This window comes from Phalangium opilio, unplaced genomic scaffold (assembly GCF_054372755.1).
Source record: "Phalangium opilio isolate 3A_F unplaced genomic scaffold, DU_Popi_V2 ptg000017l_1, whole genome shotgun sequence".
Classification (NCBI taxonomy): domain Eukaryota; kingdom Metazoa; phylum Arthropoda; class Arachnida; order Opiliones; family Phalangiidae; genus Phalangium; species Phalangium opilio.
Window position 1 is genome coordinate 1,893,984 of NW_028324151.1, and position 25,126 is coordinate 1,919,109.

The 25,126-nt window shown below is 36.3% G+C and overlaps 1 protein-coding gene across 4 annotated transcripts in view; it reads left to right on the top strand.

Moving 5' to 3' along the window:
- Window positions 1-25,126, top strand: part of LOC149702394 (uncharacterized) — a 61,358-nt gene that overhangs the window by 14,985 nt on the left and 21,247 nt on the right. For all 4 annotated transcript variants that reach the window (XM_089866155.1, XM_089866153.1, XM_089866152.1 and 1 more), the window contains exon 2: window positions 1,212-1,532. The gene's annotated coding sequence lies outside the window, so the exon portion shown is untranslated. The remainder of the gene's footprint in view (window positions 1-1,211; window positions 1,533-25,126) is intronic.

The following is a 25,126-nucleotide window of genomic DNA, read 5'->3' on the forward strand; positions in this document are numbered from 1 at the left end:
TAAAACATACCCACGTGCTGTCGAGATGAAAAACATTAACGAGTAAGCTAGGCCTAATATCTGTACGCGCCATCTTCCCCTTTATCCTAAAGCCGACATTACATTGTCTTGTAATACCAAAAAAAAGGCAGCCTTGTTGAACCATGGTTGAACTAACCCTCTTTTTCAAAGCACCAATTATGTTAATTTATAATCGATAATTTTAAAACTTATATGTGATATGCCCGCTTCGTGGGTCGTTTTTTAGAGCTCTGTAATCTTTTTTTTCTGGGCCAGCGAATCTGAGCGGCGGCCGAATGGTTTCATTTTCTTAAATTCGTGATGTTCTAATGACGTTTCGTTTAGCGAAGAAAAAAGTTAGATGGTAATTTGGCTCGAGCTAAAATCTGGCTGATTATCATTCTATGGGAGGTTTATACCGTTTAGGCTATACTTCTTATGGCGCGGCTTGGGTCTTGGTGAAATTTCAACTACTCTCTCTTTTTAAGCCAAAAATAAGTCGACCGTAGAAAATATGAAATATATTTCGGGAGTTTTTGCCAAGAAACTACTTTAATAAATGATCACTTTTCGTTAGTTTTTCTAACGAAAATACGGTAGGCACACGGGCTATTTATTACGTATAGCCTTTCGTGTTTCTTACGTAATATTTTCGTATTTTTTTGTTTTGGAGTATAGAAGCTCGTTATATTTTGTTTTTATTTATTTTTGGAATAATTTTGGGTCTAAATATTTATATATAGAGACCTTTCAGTTGGGTCAGACACTCCGAAGTCTTACCTTAGTTCTGGCAGCCATATTGGTAGTTGTTTGCTTGCCTTTAGCGTTCAGCCCACTATTATGGTGCAGTGTGAATTATCTGGCAAATCGTACCTTCTCTCCAACTGAGAACTCTCTGTTGGAGAGTTAACCTTCATTTTGTAAGGGGTGTTATTAGTTTTGGAAATATTTCAGGAATCTAATGGCTAAGTTAGACAAATTACAATGATTGAACTATAGTTTTGTTCCATTGTTTTTGACAATTATTTACGCGCCTTTTTAATAATATTGGTGTCGTCTGCTTACGGAGAAAAGTGTTAAAAACTATAAATCCATACTCTATTAAATTTTCCATTTACTTTAATGCGGTTTAGGCTTAAGATATTCCTTGTAATATATATATATATATTTTGGGGGATACCTAAGTAATACTTTCGATTTTTCTTTGTCAGTTTATTGAAGTCCCCGGAGAGTGACTGAGTGTAACTCCAGTTGAGAAAAGAGGCCTCTTTTTATACCCCGGGTTCATATCATAAGGATGTGGAAACTGTCCTTTGGGAACTCGACTCACGGCTCTCTTCAGTTTTATGACCTATCGTAAAGAAAGTTTGACTTCTTCTTCTAAGTCGTCGACGAAATTCATCGAACCGTGGAATTGCCGTGCCCGTCGCCCCTTATCCGAGCTAAGACCCAGCAGCCTCAATCTATACACCAGAGGAAGGGTCAAAGGGTATAAAACGACGAGTGACGGCAGGTGCTCCTGTAGTTTTGATGTAAGTTTTTATTTCCTTTATATTCGGTAATTGCGTTGAAATTCGGTTCTTCTTGATATGTCTATTTTTGTCTGTTGGGGTTTTTCGTGTGTTGGGAAAAACGTTGTGCGAGGATAAACATTAGAAAACCTCAGAAAGCCTATTTCATTTTATGTTAGATGATTTGTTTGGGGAGAATTTTTGTTTCACGAGGTGACTTGATCACGTGATTTCGTCGAGAATTCACGAGGTGAATTTAGCGCGTGACTTTTTGCGCGGAATTCACGAGGTGACTTGATCACGTGGTTTTAGATGCAACTAATTTCGCGCCCATTAAAATTCCACTATAAAGAGTCAAAACCAACTGCGTACGGTTAATTTCGTAAAATTTAACTCGGTTAGTTACTTACCCCTCGAATAATTAATATTAATAGCTCAGTCAATATTTTATTAAAAATCAATTTATACATATTTTTGAATTTAAAAAAAAAATTCAAACTCGTTATTAATGAAACGCGCTTAAATTATTTATTTTTAATCAAAACAAAAACAGGAACGTATTTATATAGCTATTAGAAAAACATCTTATTTTTTTTCTACCCCATACCGTAAAATTCAGAGCGTACGAATAAAGAAATTCGAAAGATAAGTAGTAAAGTTTCCAAGTGAACCGCAAAAATTCCTCGTTTAAAAGTTCTTTTATAGTAAGCGGGGCTAAGAATGAATGTTTTGATGGTTTTAAAAAAGAAAATAACATTTGCTATATGATCAACAATTGCTTCAAACTTTGGGGGCAGACGTTTAGACCAAATAATGAGGCGTGTCAATACGGCGGCTGGAACAATTTTTATGGAACACTCATTTTGATATAAAACTGCTGCAGTCAGAGATATACTTAAAACGTGGCGCTTTACTTTGGATAATGGGTTTTTTCTAAATTTTTTCCAATTTTTTTATGGTTTTTTTTGTATTTTTTTAATCACAAACGTATACCGGAAGTTTTTGAAGACTAAAGTCAATATACTTTTAAAGAACATGTGCAAAAAGTTAATTGAATATTCTTTTAAAGGTGATGATCAATGTCCTCGACCCCTTGTTTGATTTAACTAAATGTATTTAATTATGGACATTATGGTTTTATATTTTTGGTTAAAACTCGCGGATATAGCAGAAATTAACTGTCTATATTTGCACTCAAATGTTGCCTCTTAAACCCTCTCAGACACTGACATCCAAACTCACGAAGTCTGTATATCAGTTGGCGCCCATTTCAAGTAGGGTTAATGGTTGAAACCATGTACATTTTAAATTATTCAAGTGTTTTACAAGTACCTATCCATATCCCGCCGTAATTTGCAACTCCAAAATTAAGTTCTCTCTCTGGGGGTACGCGCTACACGAAATGAAACAAATTTACCGTTACCCCGTGCTCCCCCTCAACTTCAAGTATAACTAATTCAACATCGTCGTCTGATTTCGAGGAAGTTTTATAATATAAGTTTTATTCATTCTGTAAATCTGACGTTTTGATCTTTATGGTTTTTCGCCGTAAATTACGAGTGTTATTAGTTTGAAACCGCCGGGCATGATGTCGAAGTAGTAGTTGTAGTTGTTCGTTATCTTTAACAGGAACATATCCTAACCATACACAAGAATTCAAACTAGATTTAGTAGTATACGCAATACTTATTGAAGAAATGGTTAGGTACAAGAAAGACACTTTGAATTCTCTAAAATATGAACGTCTGATACTTGTCAACCCATTTTTTTGATATCAAGTGTACTGGTTTTATTATAGACTCTGAGCCATCTTGTTTTAGGGTCTGCTAGTCTGCTACTGCCGGGATGTACCGAATTAATTAATGTATAGTCGAGTTGTCGCGACCTAAAGGCCTTTGAGGGTTAAGAGGATGAGTAAGGGGAAAATATATCTACATTATTTGAAAATTATTTAAGCGTAATATTCCTTATGTAACCGAATGCAAATTTACCAATATTATATTTTGAATAATTTAACCACACGTTGAGCTCAAGAAGACGTTTTCCCATGATGATTATTATTATTATTTAGAGTTTAATGTAGATTAGATCGGGTCAAGGTTTCTTTCGAGGTCTTATACAGGATAACGACTTATCTTTCTACAAAAGTCTATGCATGGAGTTGTCAAAGGGATCATGGGTTTCGATTGAATTTGCTTAATTACTCGGGCCCTGATTGTTGTAACCCCAAGTATGTAGTACCGTTGGAAAGAGGAGAAATAGGGCTATGACATACTCAAAGGACATCCCCGTATCTCGTATAGAACCAGAGTTATAAAAGTCAACCGGTATTATCATATGAGATTTCTGTTTTAATGTGCGATATTTTTTTTACCAAAATTTGTGCAATAGACAAAAAAGAAATTAACGCGGAATCTAACCTAGATTTGAGTTTTATTATCGCACCATACGATACCAACATATTAGAAAAAGCTTTTCTATAGCATAATGGAAAGGTTTTGTCGTTTGAAAAATAATAAAACTGCGGACAATGAAGCTTCCTTTATTAATATAAAGCAACCCAGCCATGATTTTGATGCGAAATTTGAAAGTTTTTCCAAAAATTACCCTTTGAATTATTTTTATTTTATTTTTTCACTAGCCAAACAAAGGAGATTTTTACGCATTTGTGTTGAATTTCAATCCTGCCCTTATGTTTTTTGGCCTAAAAAGAGCACTGCATTATATTACGAAGACCATAAAACTTTCCCAATGACGCAGTTAGTTTATTATTATTTTTTTAACACTTTTAAAAATCTGGTAGTGAAGCCACCGTTGACCTTGAAATTGATGACACTCAAGAAGCCTTAATTGAGATAGTTTTAAGTTAACTGCACTGCACCCCTTTCTCGTTTAGAATCCTACCTTTTTTTTACTAAAAGTTAGTTAACGCCAAGAAGGTGGTATAGAGGTGGTTATTTCTGTGTTTTTTTCTTTTCTTCATGAGAAATTTGAGATGGTAGAAGTCGCGTTAATTCAACCGTGACATCAGACAGACAGCTACGTTAAATCTTCTAAAAGTATTAATTAAGGGATGATGAAGTATATTTAGGGTGCTTCTAAAAAGGGAGGGTGCAGCTAGGAACGAAATGCAGTGGGTAAATATTCTTTATGGGAAATCAATTTGAAATGTAACTTCTATGGCATTATGCCATAAGGGATAACCCCTAAAGGAGTTATGATTTAAACCCAAAGACAATAATAAAGGGGTCATCCCTAAAAACTCCGATCATAACTTGTTTAGGGGGTGGTCCTTGCTCCAAAATATGACAGAAGTTACATTATCAACTCAAAATTGGTTTCCCATTGAACCATCCCACTGTGACCCGGTCATTCCACTACTCCTGTAAGTGAATGTAACAGTTTCTCTTTGAGCATAGTTTCGCCGTCCTATAACCATTTCACTTTCACTTTGATGTTATATTAAAAGAGGTCCCGTCTCTTATTTTTCATTTCCCAGCCTCGTTATTAAATAGTTTCGGGTTCCACCGAAAATTTTCTCTCTTTTTACGTTTAAAATAATTTTTAATCTCGGACACGGGTCGCTGCTTATCTTTTTTTTTTCTCTCTCTTCCGAAGGTCGCGTACTAGCTTTTACATCGCGTCGTAGCTTCATTTAAATCTCCAAATTACTCTTTTAGTTACATGTACATTGTCTACTTTGATTCTGGTTTGCCACAGGTCATGGAGTCGTCAGGGAGTTTAATAATGTAACCATAAAGGTCAGGGAATTAGTAAAGTTGTAGTTGGGAAAATTCCTAAACGAACCAGTTTTGGTGTGGAATAACTCATGGAAAATCACGAGAAATACTCAGGGAAAACCTGGAAAACTCGGGGAATTTGAATCTGAAACTTTTATGGCCTCCCAAACAATTACTTTTTCTTCCCACTATGTTTCTAATTTAATTGTGTTTCTTCTAAACTTTTACTGTTAGACGTTAACAAAATTAGTAGTAACATTTGTCAAACTCCTTCCCTACAACAACCCCATCCCCCTTCGTGTTTTTCCCAGCGTGTAAGGGAGAGACCCCTGAACGTAAGGTGGCCATGTTGGGCCGCCGGGGGTCACTTTGAGGGCAATATCGCTTAGCACGCTGGTTTTGCCGGCGCTTGTTCTCTGATTCGCGAATGAGGGACGGACTTTTGAGGAACCGCAACACCTGCACGCTAATTAGTTCCCAAGAATTAAGGTTTATAGAAAGGAAGACCTCGCGAGAAATGCACCACGAACTTCGCGCCAAGGCGAGAGATAACGGAGCTCGGCTGAGATCTCTTCTGGAGCGTGCTTAATTATAATAAAGCGAAACGAGGACCAAACCCAAATTTCCATATTTTGAGTTAAAGTCGCTCTCCTCTCTCTTGGTGTCTCGCTATCGCTGGCATCCCTCCTTCCTTGCTTGCTTGCTTGCCTTAGCATCCTGTGTGTTTATGTTGTTAGGTCTAGTAATAATTCCCGCCTTTACCGCTCGGCCATAGCTCATTAAATTTGGAATAGGTGAAGGGGAGGGGGATTGGGGGGGGAATAGAGCGACGACGTGATATTGTATGGCTCCCAGAACACTCTCGCGCCAAAAGATAAGAAGTTTGGCTTGGCTCTGATGTCCTATCTCATTTCTTTTCTGTTTTAACAATAACGACCTTACTGTCTTCATAGGAATAAGGTTGTAACTCCGTGCTATTGTTGATTTTGGTTTGGTTGCTTAAAGAGTTTGTGATTTTATTGTGGTAGTGTAACTATAGTAAACCTTTTGAAGTTAAGGAATTTAGAAATGACGTTGAATAGTTTGCTGCCACGAACTTTCTTTTGACGTCACATCCTCCTATCTCTTACCTGGGTTTTTGCGACCATATTGGACTACTGTCAACTCAAATTACCAATATTGACGCCACTCTATTGTCATGAAATGTCAGGGAATTTTAATTTTAAAATTGTTATTTCTTCGATAATTTTCTTGTATTGTATCGCTAGCGTGAACTTTAGCCCGTGAGGGAAAAATCAGGGAATATTTGAAACAATTGCAGCCATAATCTCAGCCAATTAATACTCGTTAATTAGTGGAAGTTCAAAGAATAACACCGACCTTAGCTCCATAGAATTCACAAACGTGTGAAATAACAGTTCATTATTTTAGGAAAAAGTTTGAAACTCGAAAGTTAAAACGTTTCTGCTTTTTTAAAGTGTGGTCCGTTATCTTATTTGTGCTTAACAATAACGAGGCTAGGGAAAGATTTAGGTTGCGTAACAAAGTGGAATAGCATTAGCCGGCCGGCTTATAAGATCCTATTTATAGAAAGGATATTAACCTAATTGTTCCCCGCTTCTCTCTTTCTTTACCTTCGCCGCCGACGAAAAAGAAATGGACTTGGTCTTTATTTTTTTTTTCAGTGCCATGCCACCACGTAAAGTATGGCTATCTTATCTCTCTAATTTAACGAATTAATTCTAGTATTATTTTTCTTTCTTAAAAAATAACACTCGCAACGAAAAACGGTCCTTTCTTCCTTTTGCAGGAGAGGAAATTAAAGCGTCAGCATTTTCCTGTGGGAATTTTTACTTTAAGTCAATTGGATTTTAAACAGAGGGTTAATTACCAAAGGACAAGTTTAATGAATTAGAGTATTTTTTTCTTTTGTTACGGTTTACGTCTTGTACAGGCTTTTACGGTACTAAAGATGCAATGGGTTACAGAAACCCCTGAGAAGTCACGGGGTTTAATAATGGGGTCAAAAAGGTCAAGGAAATGATACGCTTCCTCAATAAACCGCTTAATTGTTACAGAAACGTCCTTCCGTTCTTAGGTAATATACGCCAACCAGTCTCTTTGCAAATGCATGTTTACTTTCCCGAAAAGGAAACTAGAATACCTTAATTCTGGTCCTGGTTCTTTGTATAAATGTACAGATGGTGAAAGACGACCGAGTTGGTCTCTTTGGGAAAATCTATAAAGGGAATTTTAGGGAAAAATGGCAGGAAGGGAATTTGAATCTGCCCTTTCATTATATAGAAACTGACGCGTTCCTTCCAAAATCCCCAAACGAAGTCAATCTTGCGTTATCTTCGAATTGGCTAGTCTTGGACTCTCAAAGTCTGCCAAAATGACGTATCTTCCGTACTTTGGTCTACCTTTGAGTTACTGCTTATTGCGTTTCGCACAAAGGGTTCCCTTATCTCTCGGAGAGCACCGCCGTGACCATAGGGGATTTCAAGATGGATCACGCGACATTCCCTATCAGATGGACGGACACTCACCGGGCCATGATATACAGCGTCTCCTAAAAGGCGAAAAGCCCGTGGCCTTGCTTGCCTTCGTCTATGGCTCTAACTAAGCCTTGGCTATTCAAATGCGGACAGGCTACAGTGAGTCTGACGTATTCATTAAAGGGGTTTCTAGGTTTAAGCTAGTTACTGATACCCCAATGACCATCCATAGCTGTCGACTTCCTATTTACGTATTTGACTAGGAAAATATGGTAACTCTTGTTGAAGCCGTTTCTTTCAGGGCGACCAAGTACTACAAATTACAAAATCGGGCTTGTCTTAAATTAAATGAAGAAATACGGAAATTGAACTCTAACAAAATTTACGTATATTTGAGTTAAAACGTTTTTGCAAATACCAAAAAATGTCAGCAAGCCAACTCTGGTTTCAGTTTATGCTGGGCTTCTTTTTCGTTTATTTTTTTAAAAATGGCACATGTCGACGTTTCTCTCTCTCTCTCTTTCTGTCTCTAATGATCTGCCACTGCGGACTGCCTGCCTTGCGTTATTTTCATTATCAATTATCAGTGAGGTCGCACCTAGATTTAATTACGGAAATTTTTTGGCCTCGGACATATCTTCCGTTTGACGTCAGGGGGCATTATTACGTACTTGGCAACCGTCCTACATAATCATTCGTAGCGTACGTCACTAGCGAAAAAATGGAAATCGTTTGTTTTTAGGGGGTCAGCCATTTTTGGGCGCCTTTATAAGATGAGTTGGGTTAACTGAAACCATAGCCCATTCAATCACGCGCTGAAACTTTAAAATTTAAATAATGATAATGATAAGTACTCTGTGCCAACCAAGTTCATTGAATTACTTAATTCGTATCTTGCTTATTTTATTTTTGGATTATTTAAGTAATTGTGTACCGAAAATAACTTGATTAGGCTCGCGAGTCGTATCTTCTCTAAGGCTTGGCATCAGTTTTTGTTTTACTTGCAGTGGGCATTTCATTCCATTGTAGGAAGATAAGATTATACGATTCGTTCTTGACCTTTTCGTGTATACTTTCCAACGCTAGCTAGCTCACGCAAATTATAATGGATTCGGGGGAAAGTGAATCCATTGTTTCCAGGCGAGTACCATTCGCCCCTACCACCACCACCACCACGAGCGCTCTTGCTTCTATTTCTATGCAATCTCTTTTAATAAAATGGAAATTTCTCTGACACCCCAGAACTCTCTTACGGAATTATTTTGAATGCAAGAATGACGTAACTTCATACTGCAAAGTATTATTCATGGACTTTCGTAATTTTAAAAAGGACAGTGTATAAAGAAGTAATAGTGTACGGACAAGAAAGTGTTGCCAGGCATTTGTGAGTTCAACTATTGTTTGAACCGCTATCTGCAGCAGGCTGAGAAATAAGGCGGTGGGCCCTGGTCAAATGTCCACTATAATAATTATCTGGGCCAGTTTAAAAATTAAATGCGTGGGGGTCTACTGGCCCTGTGGTCACTTAATTAATTTTAAACGTTCCAATGTTGTTAAATTCACCATTTTAAGTGACCAATGTCCAGTTTTTTAATTTTCTCTACTGACAATATGGTTAGTTTAAAGAAATCCTTATTTCTTCTCAGCCTAGTCCTGAAAAGCTTGTAGTTCTCTTCAATTCAGTTCCAAATCCGAAATTCTCTAATATAATAACAAATTACTGGCCACCGTGAAGCACATGCTGTTAAAGTCGATCGCGTATAGCGTGATTTTGTATATCGACAAAGAAATCACTCTCACACTCTCTCAGTGTTTTCTCATCCTCTGTAGGGATCCATGGCGATAGCTATAGGTTTTCAATAAATTTGGGACTTGGAGCGATTGTGCAATCGAAGAATTCTCCTTGGCGCTTTCTTTCATTCTTTCTACCAGTACCGTACCTTTTTCTATAAGACGTGGGTGTCATAATAATAAAAAAGGGTACTTTTTTTTCCTCTCCATTGTTTTCTATCATGCGTGGAATTCCAAGCACACCACAGAGTCTGATAGGAGTTCGAATCATGGAGGAAGTACTTGGTCGTTCGCTCGCTCAATGTTCGAATTCATTTGGGGGTTTACGTACTTTTGGCGCTTTAAACTTGATTTGATTATCTTTAATGGTATTCTCAGAAGGTAGAATCGTTTAAGGGTTTCGTCGTATAGCCAAGGCAATTGAATGAAATTTTCACCACATTTTCCCGGAGAAAGGTACGGGAAATGATTTCAAAGTTGTTGTTGGTTTTATTACTTTTTTTTGGTCGAAAGACAATGGGATGGTTGTTGCGGTTATCTTATATTATAGATTATGATATTCTTCAATTTTAAATTTCGGGGACGTTTTTTATTTTATTTGTACCCTCGCTATTTTGTCAGGTGTACTTGAAGATTCGGCGGTAGTTCGTTGACAGTTCAAATTAATTTCACGTAATTTAAAATTGTGTTTATTTTTACGAGGTATTTTCAAGGGATTTGGAAATTTTGATGTTATTATGTTATTAAGTCGCTTCCTTTTTCTTTCAAATGATTGTTTTTTAGTTTGTTTTTGACGTTATTATAGAAAAATAACAGTTTTATTAAACAGAGTGGTTCAAATCAATTGTCGCGTGCCACGTGAATTCTCTAATTACCTTGAAAAATGCTCGTGAAATATTCCAGGAGATATTTCTAAAATTTTTATTAGTTTCTTTGATCTAAAATACACTTTCCATTAAGTTCATGCTCTTTCAAACTTTAATAATTCGATTTTTACGTCTTCAATTTGACACTGGGGATAATGGTAATGGTAATTTATTTATTACTCTCATCGTATTTTCTAAGTGTATAATTTTATTTACGACTGAAATCTCTGAACAATTTACTAACTTAATTTTAAAATTTTCTTAAGAAACCTTTCCAAATTTAAATCGGAGAAAATGTTTTAGTAAAAATGCGAGCACTTAAGTACGAATACATATTTAATTTTGGTATATGCTTACCTAGTAAACAACAAACAAAATAAAATTCCTTTTATAAAATTTTAAATATTCATAAGTAGCAACTCCAACTCCAATAACGTATTCGTTTATCTCAGACACCCACGTCAGTGCACGAATTCACGTATCCAAAATTTAAATATTGTAGCCTAATACGAATAACTAATGCGTCATATTCGTTCTGTATAGTAGAAAACTACCGCGTTATAGTAGTATTATACTAAAACATCCGCAGTGCATATATACATACATCGTAGTAAGGGTGTAATAGTTTTCATTTTCACCCATCATTAAACTCGAATCTCTAGCTTTAAAGACAGAGAGAGAGACAGAGATAGTCAAGGTAGAAACTTTCATTTTTGAAACTCAATCTTTTGGCCAAGGTACCATGCACCCTTAAAATTATCAAGGATAACACTGAGGCAAGGGTAATTTTTAACTGTAGAAAATGATCATTCCTTGAGTGAAAATGCGCTATAAAACTCCCCGTTATCATTCTCTAGCATCCTCCCCATCATCCGGACGCTTTCTTGATAATAGAATCCGTTCATCCCATCCTATCCCACTGTAAAAGTCATTCCAAACGATTCGGTTCCAACTTAGGAGGAGGAGTAGGAGGCTAGACATGGATCTTATAAATATTCCCCTATAGGGGATAGAAAAAGCCTTGGAGGGAGGGATTTTCTTTGTAGATACAAGGTTAGTGTTCTAGAATAGAATTTCAAGGTCGTTCTTAATTTAATTTCGCAAGTACCGCGCGAGGAAAAAGGATCTTGCGTGTGGTGTTTCTGGTACATCATGGTCACACGTTTTGTTTAAATGAAGGCGTGGTAGTACTCTCCTAAGTTCACTCTTGTCTTGCACGTCGCTAAAATGACTTCTGGTCCTCTATGGGGTGAAAGAGTCCATGATTAGGCTTAGGTATCTGAGAGCCTGGGCTTTCCCTTTTCTCTCGGTCGGCTGCATTGCGGTTGCCAACGTTTTCCAGCAGGTATAACTATCTGTCTCGTTTCGCTCTCTTACTACTAAGTTCTGAAACCCTCCAGAACTTCCAGGCTCCGATTCTCCTATATATATTTCCCGCCAAAACGTGTTCTCCAATATTGAGTGTAGATTGTGTATGTCCACTGCAGTTCCAACTGCTTTTCCCCAACTTCCCTCACCTTCCAATCGATTGTTAGATGAGTGCGGAGGATTTCCGTTGTTTTTTTCTTCCCCCTACCTCGCACCATTGAACCCTTCTTAGTATCATGGAGGATTATGAGTGGAGTTGAAATACATCTAAACAGATTGTACGTAACGTCAGTACATTATTCGTTGGAGCATTGGATAGAGTTCATGGAGCAAACTTTCAAGGACTTTAAAAAGTCTAATAGGTAAAACGGTCACGTGAGCTTAACGTCAGAAGGCTAAGATTGATGCTGACCATGCCGAGTAGCAACTCCTGGTTTTTTTAATTCTCCCTGGCGCATGCAGTTTGGCGCGATATCACGTCCTCTCTCGTACACAAATCACCATAGCGATGGGATTTTTGGGAACGAGGCAAATCTACTAAGAAATAGACAAGGGCTTAGCTTATATATATAAAACGTCGCTTGCAAGTGCCGTATACTCCGGCGCCCCCTATCGTTCTAGCTTGACAACAATGCTTTTAGTGATTCTGATTCGAGAGATCGGCTATTATCCCACGAAATACCTTTGTTAAATATAGAAAACCAAGTGATCTTTAGGAATTATGGGTAAAGATCAACGCTCGAGAGGAAGACCTAAGCCTAAATTGAATCTAGACCTTGTTGTTTTGGACTCAAGAACGGTTAAATACTCGGAAGTGGAGTATTAATCAATGTCCGATGCCACGTGCTGCTGCATTAGAACGGCTTTTAGTATCGTGAACCACTTTCTCTTTCCACGTAGGTAGTCCGACCAGGAGAAGCACGCTGTGGCATCTTTTACAACCTTCTACGCTCCGTTTTTGGTCGATGAAGATTTCTTCCGCGACGTTGTACACCTTTTTCGCCTTTTCTTTCGCTTCTCCTTCAACCTCTTCTGGCTTCTCTGGTTGAACCATATATTTTCTAAGAAGATTTGGACGCCAAGGAGGTAGCTAGTTGGATTGGCTGCTGCAACTTCTAGCCCTGGGTCAAGGGGAGAGTGAGGCAAAACCCCCGGCGATATTGATGGTGTTTCTTGTTTATGGTGGTAGAGTAGAAGAAGATCGTAAAAGGAAGCCATTCTCTTGCCGATTTCGTACACACGTTTTTTTTTCGCCTTCGTTTCCTAGGGTTTCTTCCTCAGTCTAGAGATGTGTTATTTTTTTTTTTGCTGTTTAAAACCCATTTTTAAAGATTGCCCTTGCCAAAATTAAACTACTCTATAAGAGCGCGCGCGTGAAATTTCCCAACTTTTAAAGTTTGTAATGTTTAAAATGGCATCGTAAAACCGGGCCTTGCACAAAGTACCTACTATACGTAAAATAGGCCAAATCTATATACGCTTTTAGACCTAGATCTTAAGACACGTCGTCTGCTCTACTCCGCTAAGTAAAGTTCAGTTTAACGACTACTACGAGGAGGTTTATCCCGTAATATAGCAGCGTATCGATTCGCAAACTGCGCTTGACTTAAACGAACCAATATCGTCTTTTGGTGTAATGTCGTCCGTCGTTCCGATTCAATTCTCTGTTGCAAGTTTAATATTGCCAGTAGATATCAATCTCTAGAAGCGACTTCAACACGTGCACTGTCATTTATACATAGTTTTCAGACAAGGAGGATTGATACCATTTACGTAAAGCAGGAGGAGGTGAGGCTACTTGGTATTGCACTTTGTCTGCCAAGTTGTTTGGCCTCCTACAGTGTAAATGGTATCAATACTCCTTGTCTAGTCTGAAAACTATGTATATTAATATTTGAACGAGATTTCTCTATATTTACAATTGCTTTTGAATAAATTAAGGGAAATAATACTATTTTCGTAAAACTCCTTATTATGATATAATGATATGACGTCGTTTGGGTTTAATTATGCCTTTAACACATATTTTTTTTTATCTCTTATCTGAGGCGCGGGTATACCTTCCATTTTGACCTAAATTTCATGTTTTGTTACGCAACGTTATAAATATTTGACGGTCATTAAACTCTAATGTATACCGTCCGTAGATCATACTCATAGATCTGAAAGTTCTCAAGTATTTTTCTTTTTTTTTTTTAATATATATATTTCTCGTTTCTTCGCATAGCTCAAAATGTCTTTCATTTTTTCATAAGTTTTTTCCAGAATGAAATTCAGACTCTATAAATTCAAACTGAAATTTCTTTTTGATGTTTGACCTCGTTTCCTTCGTAGGAAAGAATCGAGAAGATTAGGCAATATTAAAGAAGTTATATTCAAATAACTTTATAACAAGTATACTGACTGGACTGGTTTTATTAGCTGTATTATATCTTGAAAAATCAATAGCGCAATCTTCCCTTTTGACGTAACAAGGTCGGATAGACATCTCTGACAGCTGGTGGACGAATAAAGCTGGTTTAAAAAATAAAATAAAATGCTATGCTATGGGGATGAAATACCCTCTTGTATGCAGGGTATTTATGATAAGTCTGCATACCATAATTTTGAGTCGAAAATGTGACTTCTATCTCCATTTTGCCACGAGGGACAATGGCTCCCCCAACACCCTGTATACTATACCTAGGAATGAAGTTATCTAGAGTCTATTTTTTTTTTTGGAAATAATGTCAAAAGTCCTATTAAGTATTTAGTTATTTTCTTCGGGACATTCAAATTCTGTGTTTAGATATTAAACGGACTTTCGTTGTATGATTATTATTATTTTTTCTTTAACTTTTACCAGAGATAGTGATCTTTTTAAAACATCCTTTTTAGGCGTTTAATAATGTTCTAAAATATAGGTCAGTTTTTAATCTCGATTTACCGAACAAGAAAGACAGTGTGTGTGATTGTCGCAGAACGTTTTCATCAACTATACCTTTGAAAATCGGGGATTTTAGACCTAACGCCTTGGTTAATTTAAAACGGTGGCTCCATTTTTCCCGTATTTTTACAGGGACCCTTGATGAAGGATTATATCCCTAAATGGCTAACGTTTACTAAGGAGTCTATGATTGTAACCTATAAACTGAAGTGCGCAGTCATTAATCACGTGGTTTTTTTTTAAATGGCGTATGGGTGTGACAAAGAGGTTATTTCCACCACCCCCTGACCCTTCTTCTAGAGTTCCTATTAGAAACATTTGTTATTGGTTCTTCCTGACCCGCATTCTGTGTCATCAATTATCTCCGCTTTACAAACCCCTTCTCTCTCTCTCTGTCTCTGTCTCCATCCCTCGGTCTTCTTACCCAGGGTTTCGCGATACATTCCAGACATAGATCACTTTTCATCTTACAATGATATATATAGAATTCTCTCATCCATAATAAGGTGCAGTCGTATCGTGTTGTTCCTCGATTCTTATATCCGTGACCCCAAGACGCTTTCGGATGAAAGACAAAAAAAATGATGCTTCAAAGGCCCAGATTCAACAACGACAAAGGGTTCTAGGGAAACTGGAAACCGAGTATCGAAGTGTAACAATGCCAATTGACGACCGCCGTGCCCATGTCGGATTTTACGAGGGGTTCTGTAGGTTAAGTCAAAGTGGGAATGCCTTCCAGGTGGCCCACAACCCACATTGAACGTTCATTGTTCGGTTGCCTTGCCTACAATCCTTGTTTCGTTGGATCTCGACCTTTAGCGCAGTACTTCTTTTTAATTAACGGGTGTCACGGTTGTTTTTTTATTTTTAAATATGAAACCCCCTATTAAGCAACCGTTGTTTATGACGTCATTTATTAAAGAACCGAGTGGGTATTCTATTACTGTGGGAAGCAATCGGATACGAAGAAATAAAACGGGCTTAAATTAAGTTATGTAATTTAGCCTTTCTATAGAGAGGACTAGCTTCCGGATTGATGGTAATAAGAATAACCTTGGAAGGAAATTACATTATACCGCAATGTCCTTAGTGGTTACGGGACAGGTCCAAAGGGAAGGGGGTCGTGACTCGTATAGATGAAGTAAAACGAGTAGACAGGGTCCTTTTTTTTTGATCAGTACTAGCTAGTACCATCATAAGTAAAAGTAACACTCCACTAAGTAAGTATTGTCAGTTTGTTATGATTTGCCCTATCTTAACCACGGTGATGTTTTGACGCAGCGTTGGTAGCACCACGACGAGGCTTAGAAACTTAATTGATAACCATTTGACTTATGTATGGCATGGTAGATTGTCTTGTCTCTGGGTGGAAATACTCTTAGAGGCGGTTTGTTATAGTTGTATCCACGCCCAAATGTAAGATGGAAGGAGTATCTTCCCTCCATTCTTCTTGTCCTTGTCTTTGGCTTCATATTTCTCAAGGAAGAGTTGGCCTACTTACCCGAATATGGTCGATACTTAGTGCTTTACTTTTTTTTAGGGGGTCTAGAAAAGCCCAAAGTTTCTTTTGTTTCTATCGGAGAAAAACATTTCCTCCTTTCTTAAATTCTTCTTACTTTTTGGAGGGAGTTTTCTTTCGTCGAATGTGGATGGATTCTTGGCGCCATTATTAGGACCATTTCTTAGCGTTTTATTTTGATTTTCGTCGGCCTAGACGTAGAATAATAATGTGGCAAGTGTAACATATCCGTGAACGTAGGCAGAGAGACTCGGCTAAAACATTAGGCTTAAGTTGAAAGAAAATTGAACCAAGGCTTAACTCGAGTTAATTGTTTTCCTGTTCACGTGAAAATCGGTTTTCCTCGTGCGATGGAAGGATTCCCATTCGAAACTAAAAACATTAGGCTTAAGTTTTGAAAGAAAAAAGAGGCCCAAGTTGATTGTTTTCCCTTCAACACTAAAGATTGGTTCTCCAAGCTCAACCTTGACCTTTTACCCCGACGTTCCTTTAGATATTCAAAAATGGTTAATACTTTTTGACTTACGATAATTTTTGGCGGGTTTTCCATAAACCACTTCTTTCTTTTCTGTTTAGTTTGACGCCTTTTTTCTCTCCATTGATTCCTTATTTGCATAAGCCGCTGTGCCGGAATATTTCCGATGAAATTAATTTCCCGAAAAATCCATTTCGATTTCTTTCTAGCATAGGAAAAAGGGGGGGGGGCTACATGTTGGCTGTAGCTCTTTTTAATTTTTCTATCAGGGTATTGCTAGGTTTGGTTTTATTTTTTGTTCGCTAGCAACGTACCATCAATTTATCCACAAAAGAGGAATGGAAGAATTAATAATAAATCGAGATTTTTCATTTTGTTTATATTTATGTTTATGTTGTTTGTTTGATCCTTTCTGAACAGAAATAAACAACGAAAAAAATACATAGGCTTATTTTGATCTGTAGAGAACAGTGGTACCAAATCGATTGTAACGTAGACTCTCTTCTTGATATCACTTTCTTATTTTGAACTTAATTTAAACCCAAAAAAATAATCTTGAAGTGTCTAGCGAACTATTTTTCAACTCTTTTTTTCAAAAGTCTCCTGACGTGTAATTTACGAAACGTTTTTCCACTTCACTTTTAACCGACGCTGCTAGCTTTTCCAGTCAGCTAAAAAAAACTAGAGAAAAGAGTTTTAGACGTTCCTTATAAATTAAATATATCTTTTTCAATTTTTAGAAATGCAGGCTGTTAGTTCCTTGAAGTCTTCTCCGGAAGAAGAAAAATTCCGCCGCAGTTTGATATAAATTCTTTTCCATCCTACATCCTTGGGAAGAGGAGGGAGGGGGAGGGGTTTTAGAAACTCTTGGCCGATTTTGGACAAGCACCTTCCTTTCCTTGGTATAGAATAGAGGTAGGAAAAAAGTCGGTAGCTGCGAAGGAGATAACGAAATGTGGCTTGCTACCTCGCTAGAGATTTTTTCCGCCGTAAGTTTTCTCGCTTCTGAATCTTCTAACTTTTCTCGTCGGGCAATCCCTGACTAAGAATGAAGGGATGTTTAGAGGCAGGAGAAAAGAATGACGTGGAAAAAAAGAAAGAGAGAAGCTTAAAAATCCTCCTATCCCGGCTCCGACTCCAGCTCCGCGCTCTGTGCCTAAGTTTATGAAAGCGCCTGTCAAATTGTCGACTCTTTTTTCCGTCCTCTCTACGAATTTTCCGCGCAATGCGGCCACTTTTTTTATTATTCTTTACTACCTTGGCTTACCTTACCTTACGTGGATTTTCTATTTTTCCTCAAGGGATTACCGAACGTTGTTTATGGTTTTTTTTAAAAGAAAAAAGTTTGTATATAATAATGTTGTTGTTACCGTACGTTTATAAGATAAGGTTCATCCATAAGTTTGTCACTAGTTACTGAGAGCGTGTCATGAAGCGAGTGAGGTAGGTCATAGATTCGAGGTAAAGCGAAGACGCCTGGTGAGACGCTGTCAAAGGCTTAGTACCGGCTAAATAGGACGTACATGGACTGCAAAATTAACCACCGAGTGTAAGTAGATAGAAAATGACAGTTAGACCGCTGAGATGGTACTGTTGGTACAGTTGGTACAGTTGGTACTGTTGGTACAGTTAGACCGCTGAGATGGTACTGTTGGTACAGTTGGCGCCTGACACCGAATTGACGCCTGACACCAAGATGGCGTCCTCACGACAGATTTTTCGGCGGGGAAAACCAGGGGAAAGCTTGACACCATGTTGACTTTGTGAATGGCGTGGAAATTTTTAATTTCGGCGGGAAAACCTACCTTCAACTTTACAATATGCGTGATGTCGTCAACGATTTCTTCGAGAGGGATGATGTCGAACCCAGCACCCACTTCTTCGATGGATCAGAGGAGAGACGCATTCAACTCGTTACCTATCAGGAGAGGAAAATGCTGAACATCAGACAGATGGTACGGGGTAAGGGGGCGGACTACGCAAACCTCTACCCGACCAAGACGGGATTCGCCATAGGTCCATATTTATGGGAAAAATTACTGGGAGTACACGTCCAAATAATAACGTTCATCGCCGAGGCAAAAAGGGTGGATGCACTCATCAGGGAAACGGTCACCCAACAGCTGACCAATCTCATCGCTGGCAGCTGTAATGGATGTCTCATCGACCACCCCTCGCAACTGGAACATGACTGCATCATGGAGGAATGGAAGGACCGAGTGGACATGCATTATTGTAACGCCGTGTCCAAATTAAATTTAGAGTTAATTGTTAACTCCTTTAACTATAAAACATTTTTAAGCCCTACATTCTGTAGACAGATACTTACAAGAAATGTTTTAAATGCTAAACAAAATTTATAAAATATGAATAAAAATTGATTGAATTGACTTAATGTGTTTCTAATTGTTGGTAGGCCTATCTTAATCCTTATAACACCCATAAAATATTATAGTTTAATTTTTAAAAGAACATAAAATCACTCTTATCATAATACTCCATCTGAAATGATAGGGGAATTAAACTTTGCGTAAAATCCCTCTTATCATAATACATTATCTAAAAGGGTAATGGAATTAAACTCAAAAACTTTTATCACTCCTTCACATAAAAACTGAACGAATATTTGAACTTAATTGTATGCCAGCAAATAAAAAAATATGGCAATGATATTTCCCCTACAAATTCCCCCGAGGATTTGAACAAATGTTTAAACTTTTTTAAAGTATGGATTGACTGTAAATAATAAACATGGAAAATACATTTCCTAAACACAAAAATTTCAAACTAAATACCAAAGATAAAACCCATTTTCAAATCATGCGGGTAAATTTCCCGGTCGAGCAAGTTCAAATAAAGAAGTAAATCAATTTCAGAAATATAGCGGATCGACTTTCGAACTACACTCGCTTATGCGTTTAATTCATTTCTAATGTCAACATGATTAGACTATAAAAAGATCCCCCAAAGATTAGATATCATACAAATTTAATAGTAAAGAATAGTGAAACCTCAGGGGATGATAACTAGAACTTAGAAATATATACAACCAGGTACTTACATGAGAGGTGGTGTCCATTTTCCCTCGTGGTCGTTTTTCTTTCAAGGACAGAACTAATAGATGTTAGGGAACAATCGGAAAGTCGTCCAGAGTCAGGAATAGATAATGATTATTTCAAGTGCACGCCGAAGTTTTTATACCCTTGGCGTGATAAAATGACCTAATGAAATTTCTCCATCTTTGGGTATGATGGGCTATGACTAAATAAATATTTTACTCTATTTGGGAGATACGGTATGTAGTGTTTCCCCAACAATTATTTTCGCAATTATCTGATACACATTAAACTTTAAAGGGTTTAATAAGCTTCATTTGCACACACAATGTTTGTGTTTAGAAATGTGGTTGCCATATTTTCTATTCACTATCAAATTAGAACGTTCAAACATTTGTTGTTCATTTTCCCGGAAAGTATGTGAAAGAAAGCAAATTTTATTTCAAAATCGGTACTCTTATCAGATCGAAAGTTCGACTTTTCAGAAAGTTGGGAGTTTTAATTTCCATATTATTTCAAAATCGTGATATATTTTGATAAGGCTGATTTTAACTCATTTCACTACTTTAATATTACTCTTAGTGTTTCCCCAACAATTATTTCCGCAATTATCTGAATCACATTAAATTTTAAAGGGTTTAATAAGCTTAATTTGCTCACACATTTCCCAACATAAATTGGAAATGTTTGAAATGTTTGCCGTTTCTTGTTTTAGTTCAAACTTTTCTCCTAATTTCTGTTCAAACGTCTCTAGAGAATATGCAGCCAGTATAGGCCAATTCAAGATGGCGGCCACTCAAGGGGGAGGAGTCGGTTTTTCCCGGTCTCTCTCTCTTTACCTGTCAAGATTTGATTGATTGATTGTATAGGCTTATAACAAAAGATGGTTTTGTAGGAATAAAGACCATAATATAAAGTAAAAAAGTTATTTTATTTTCTTTAAAAGTATAGGTTCTAATATTAAAGACATTTTTTCAATTTTCATTTTAAAATGCATTTGATTTATTCTAAAATAATTCCTTCTATCTTCGTAAGGAAGAAGATAAATTTTAATATTATTTTTAAATCTTACGTAAGTCATTAAGCCTTTCTTTGATATACAACGCGTTAAGTTGTTTTCTAACGTAGAGTTCCAAAACTAATCTTTCGAGATCTTTAGTTTTGACTTTAAAGGTATGATAAGTTTCTTCCGTGTTTTTCAGACGTTTTTTTCTTCAGTCTTGACTTTTATATTTTTGGTGTACGTCTCTGTTTCATCAATGGTAAAGGGTATGTTTTTAGTAGGCCCACCTCGGATAAAATTACACTTAGGGAAATGTTTTAAATGTTCTTCGTAAGGATTATCGGTCGGTTTCCAGCCTAGTAAAATCCCAGTTAAGGGGCAAGCCCTATTTACAGCTAGTTCGTCCAAATTCCAGCGAAGTGATTTAGGATCCATCTTGATGTTACGAGATCTAAAGTTCGAATGCGATATTCTGTTTTTTTTATCTCGTTATTTTATACTAAATTTCTCTACACCCTTGCAGCTCGGAGTTCATGATGCTGAATGAATATGATGAAAGGATTATTTGAGTTATATCCCCCTAAATTTACTACCCCCTTTTTTACCTTCCCCCCTCAAATTCCTTAATATACGAAATAAAAGTCTTTATAAATTTATTCTTACATTTAAGCATACAAAATCAAATATTGACAGGTGTTCCTCCAAAAAAAAAAAAAAAAAAAAAAAAAAAAAAGAGGGAAAACGCAAAAACTAGGCTCCCCCGCCTTAACAGTGGCCGCCATCTTTGTGGGTTTTCCAGGTTTTTCGTCACGAATCCCATCTTGCCCAGACCGTTTTGAACAGAATTAGGGACTCATTTGCTCCATCTCATATTCAACCACCTACTCCACAACCAAATCTCAACAATCAACTGCAAGTGAAAACACTTAATAACTTTATCATACCTTCAAAGTCAAAACTAAAGATCTCGAAAAATTAGTTTTAGAACTCTACGCGAGAAAACGACTTAACGCGTTGTATATCAAAGAACAACTTAATGCCTTGCGTAAGATTTAAAAATAATATCTCACGCGGTAATCTAAAACACGATCTCCGACATTGGTGGGCATTCTTTGCGACAGGTCTTTACGGCTTGCGAGGTGATGACCTAATCATCTTTATCGAGAGATTTTCTTGGAAGCCTGGGGTTGATATTTAGCCTGAGGGTATATTGACTGATGCTTATTTTATTGTCCTTTCTTCAATTGGCTACATACCAAGGTGGTTTAGGACCTTAAAAGGGGGCGTGGCTAAACCATTTGTATTGTTATCAATGGAATCTGTATTTGGAGTGATTTATGACTCACACAAACGTGTTAAGACATTCCATCGGCTTTTTTATTTATACGTAACCATGTTCAGACGTTCTATGGTAGATCGTGAAAGATAGGCTTATGCTATTTTAGGCTTATTCTATGGTAGATCCTGGTAGGCCTATATGCTGTATTAGTTCTTGAAAGATAGGCTTTTGCTAGGTATATTCTTTGGTAAATGCTGACAAAATATAGTCTTATGCTAGGTTATTCTTAAAGTTTCGGCAAACACTAAAAATTGGTTAAAGTGTCGCTAAATGTTTAGTAAACGTTTCGTTGTTCAACTTAAATATATCCGATAATGTTAATATATGACTATTATAAAACAGATAATGAAGTTGAATGACGAAAAAGTGATCGAAAGTGTTGTTAATCTACTAAAATCCGGATGAAACTGATGTGAAATGAAAGCTTTCGATTGAAAGCGAACTAATACAACTAAGAAAGTGGATCAAAGTTTTGTTAAACTACTAAAATGTGGTTCAAATCACATTCAAAGGAACTAAGAAGCAGTTGAACGTTCAAGAAATGACAAAAGTACATGGAAAGTGTCATGAAATGTCTATAATTCAATTAAAAACACTAAAAATTGGTTAAAGTTTCACTAAATGTTTCGTAAACGTTTCGTTATTCGACTTATATTGTTAATATATGACTATTATAATGGAAAGTGCGAAAATGCGATTTTAAGTTATGACTGAAACACAATTGAGAATGAAGTTAAATGACTATAAAGTGGGCGGAAATGTTGTTAAATTACAAAAGTGTGGATAAACCTGATGTAAAATGAAAACAAATCGATTGAAAGTAATCTAAATCGACTAAGAAAATGGATCAAAGTTCTTAAAAACTTTATCAAATGAACCATGTTCAGACGTTCTATGGTAGATCGTGAAAGATAGGCTTATTCTATGGTAGATCCTGGTAGGCCTATATGCTGTATTAGTTCTTGAAAGATAGGCTTTTGCTAGGTATATTCTTTGGTAAATGCTGACAAAATATAGTCTTATGCTAGGTTATTCTTAAAGTTTCGGCAAACACTAAAAATTGGTTAAAGTGTCGCTAAATGTTTAGTAAACGTTTCGTTGTTCAACTTAAATATATCCGATAATGTTAATATATGACTATTATAAAACAGATAATGAAGTTGAATGACGAAAAAGTGATCGAAAGTGTTGTTAATCTACTAAAATCCGGATGAAACTGATGTGAAATGAAAGCTTTCGATTGAAAGCGAACTAATACAACTAAGAAAGTGGATCAAAGTTTTGTTAAACTACTAAAATGTGGTTCAAATCACATTCAAAGGAACTAAGAAGCAGTTGAACGTTCAAGAAATGACAAAAGTACATGGAAAGTGTCATGAAATGTCTATAATTCAATTAAAAACACTAAAAATTGGTTAAAGTTTCACTAAATGTTTCGTAAACGTTTCGTTATTCGACTTATATTGTTAATATATGACTATTATAATGGAAAGTGCGAAAATGCGATTTTAAGTTATGACTGAAACACAATTGAGAATGAAGTTAAATGACTATAAAGTGGGCGGAAATGTTGTTAAATTACAAAAGTGTGGATAAACCTGATGTAAAATGAAAACAAATCGATTGAAAGTAATCTAAATCGACTAAGAAAATGGATCAAAGTTCTTAAAAACTTTATCAAATGAACCATGTTCAGACGTTCTATGGTAGATCGTGAAAGATAGGCTTATTCTATGGTAGATCCTGGTAGGCCTATATGCTGTATTAGTTCTTGAAAGATAGGCTTTTGCTAGGTATATTCTTTGGTAAATGCTGACAAAATATAGTCTTATGCTAGGTTATTCTTAAAGTTTCGGCAAACACTAAAAATTGGTTAAAGTGTCGCTAAATGTTTAGTAAACGTTTCGTTGTTCAACTTAAATATATCCGATAATGTTAATATATGACTATTATAAAACAGATAATGAAGTTGAATGACGAAAAAGTGATCGAAAGTGTTGTTAATCTACTAAAATCCGGATGAAACTGATGTGAAATGAAAGCTTTCGATTGAAAGCGAACTAATACAACTAAGAAAGTGGATCAAAGTTTTGTTAAACTACTAAAATGTGGTTCAAATCACATTCAAAGGAACTAAGAAGCAGTTGAACGTTCAAGAAATGACAAAAGTACATGGAAAGTGTCATGAAATGTCTATAATTCAATTAAAAACACTAAAAATTGGTTAAAGTTTCACTAAATGTTTCGTAAACGTTTCGTTATTCGACTTATATTGTTAATATATGACTATTATAATGGAAAGTGCGAAAATGCGATTTTAAGTTATGACTGAAACACAATTGAGAATGAAGTTAAATGACTATAAAGTGGGCGGAAATGTTGTTAAATTACAAAAGTGTGGATAAACCTGATGTAAAATGAAAACAAATCGATTGAAAGTAATCTAAATCGACTAAGAAAATGGATCAAAGTTCTTAAAAACTTTATCAAATGGTCAAATTTAAATTTAAAGTGACGTGAAATGATTAGCAATGCAAATAAAAGTTAGGTTTTACTGTTAAAATACACTTGAAAGCGATGTTGAATAACTTAAGTGTAATTGGTATTACTGTTAAGAGACTAAAAATTAAATTCCATTTACGATATTGTTAAGTTTACCTTCGTTTCTAGAAAGTGTGTCACGGAGATCTTATATTTTTCGGATAAAAGCAATAAATCCGCAAGTCGAACATTTTGTTAATAAATGTCTAAAACACAATTGAGAACGAAGTTCAATGACTAAAATCAAAACGTGGACGAAAGTGTTGTTATATTAATAAGATACGGATCAACCTGTTATAAAATTAAAAAAAAATTCGATTGAAAGTAATCTTAAATGACTAAGGAAATGGATCAAAGTGTGGTTAAACTACTAAAATGCTGTTGAAGACGTTTACAAATGACTAAATTTCAATTAAAGACGACGTCGAATGACTAGCAATGCAAGTAAAGTTAGGTTTTTCGGTTAATTAACGTTTATTTAAATTCCATTACG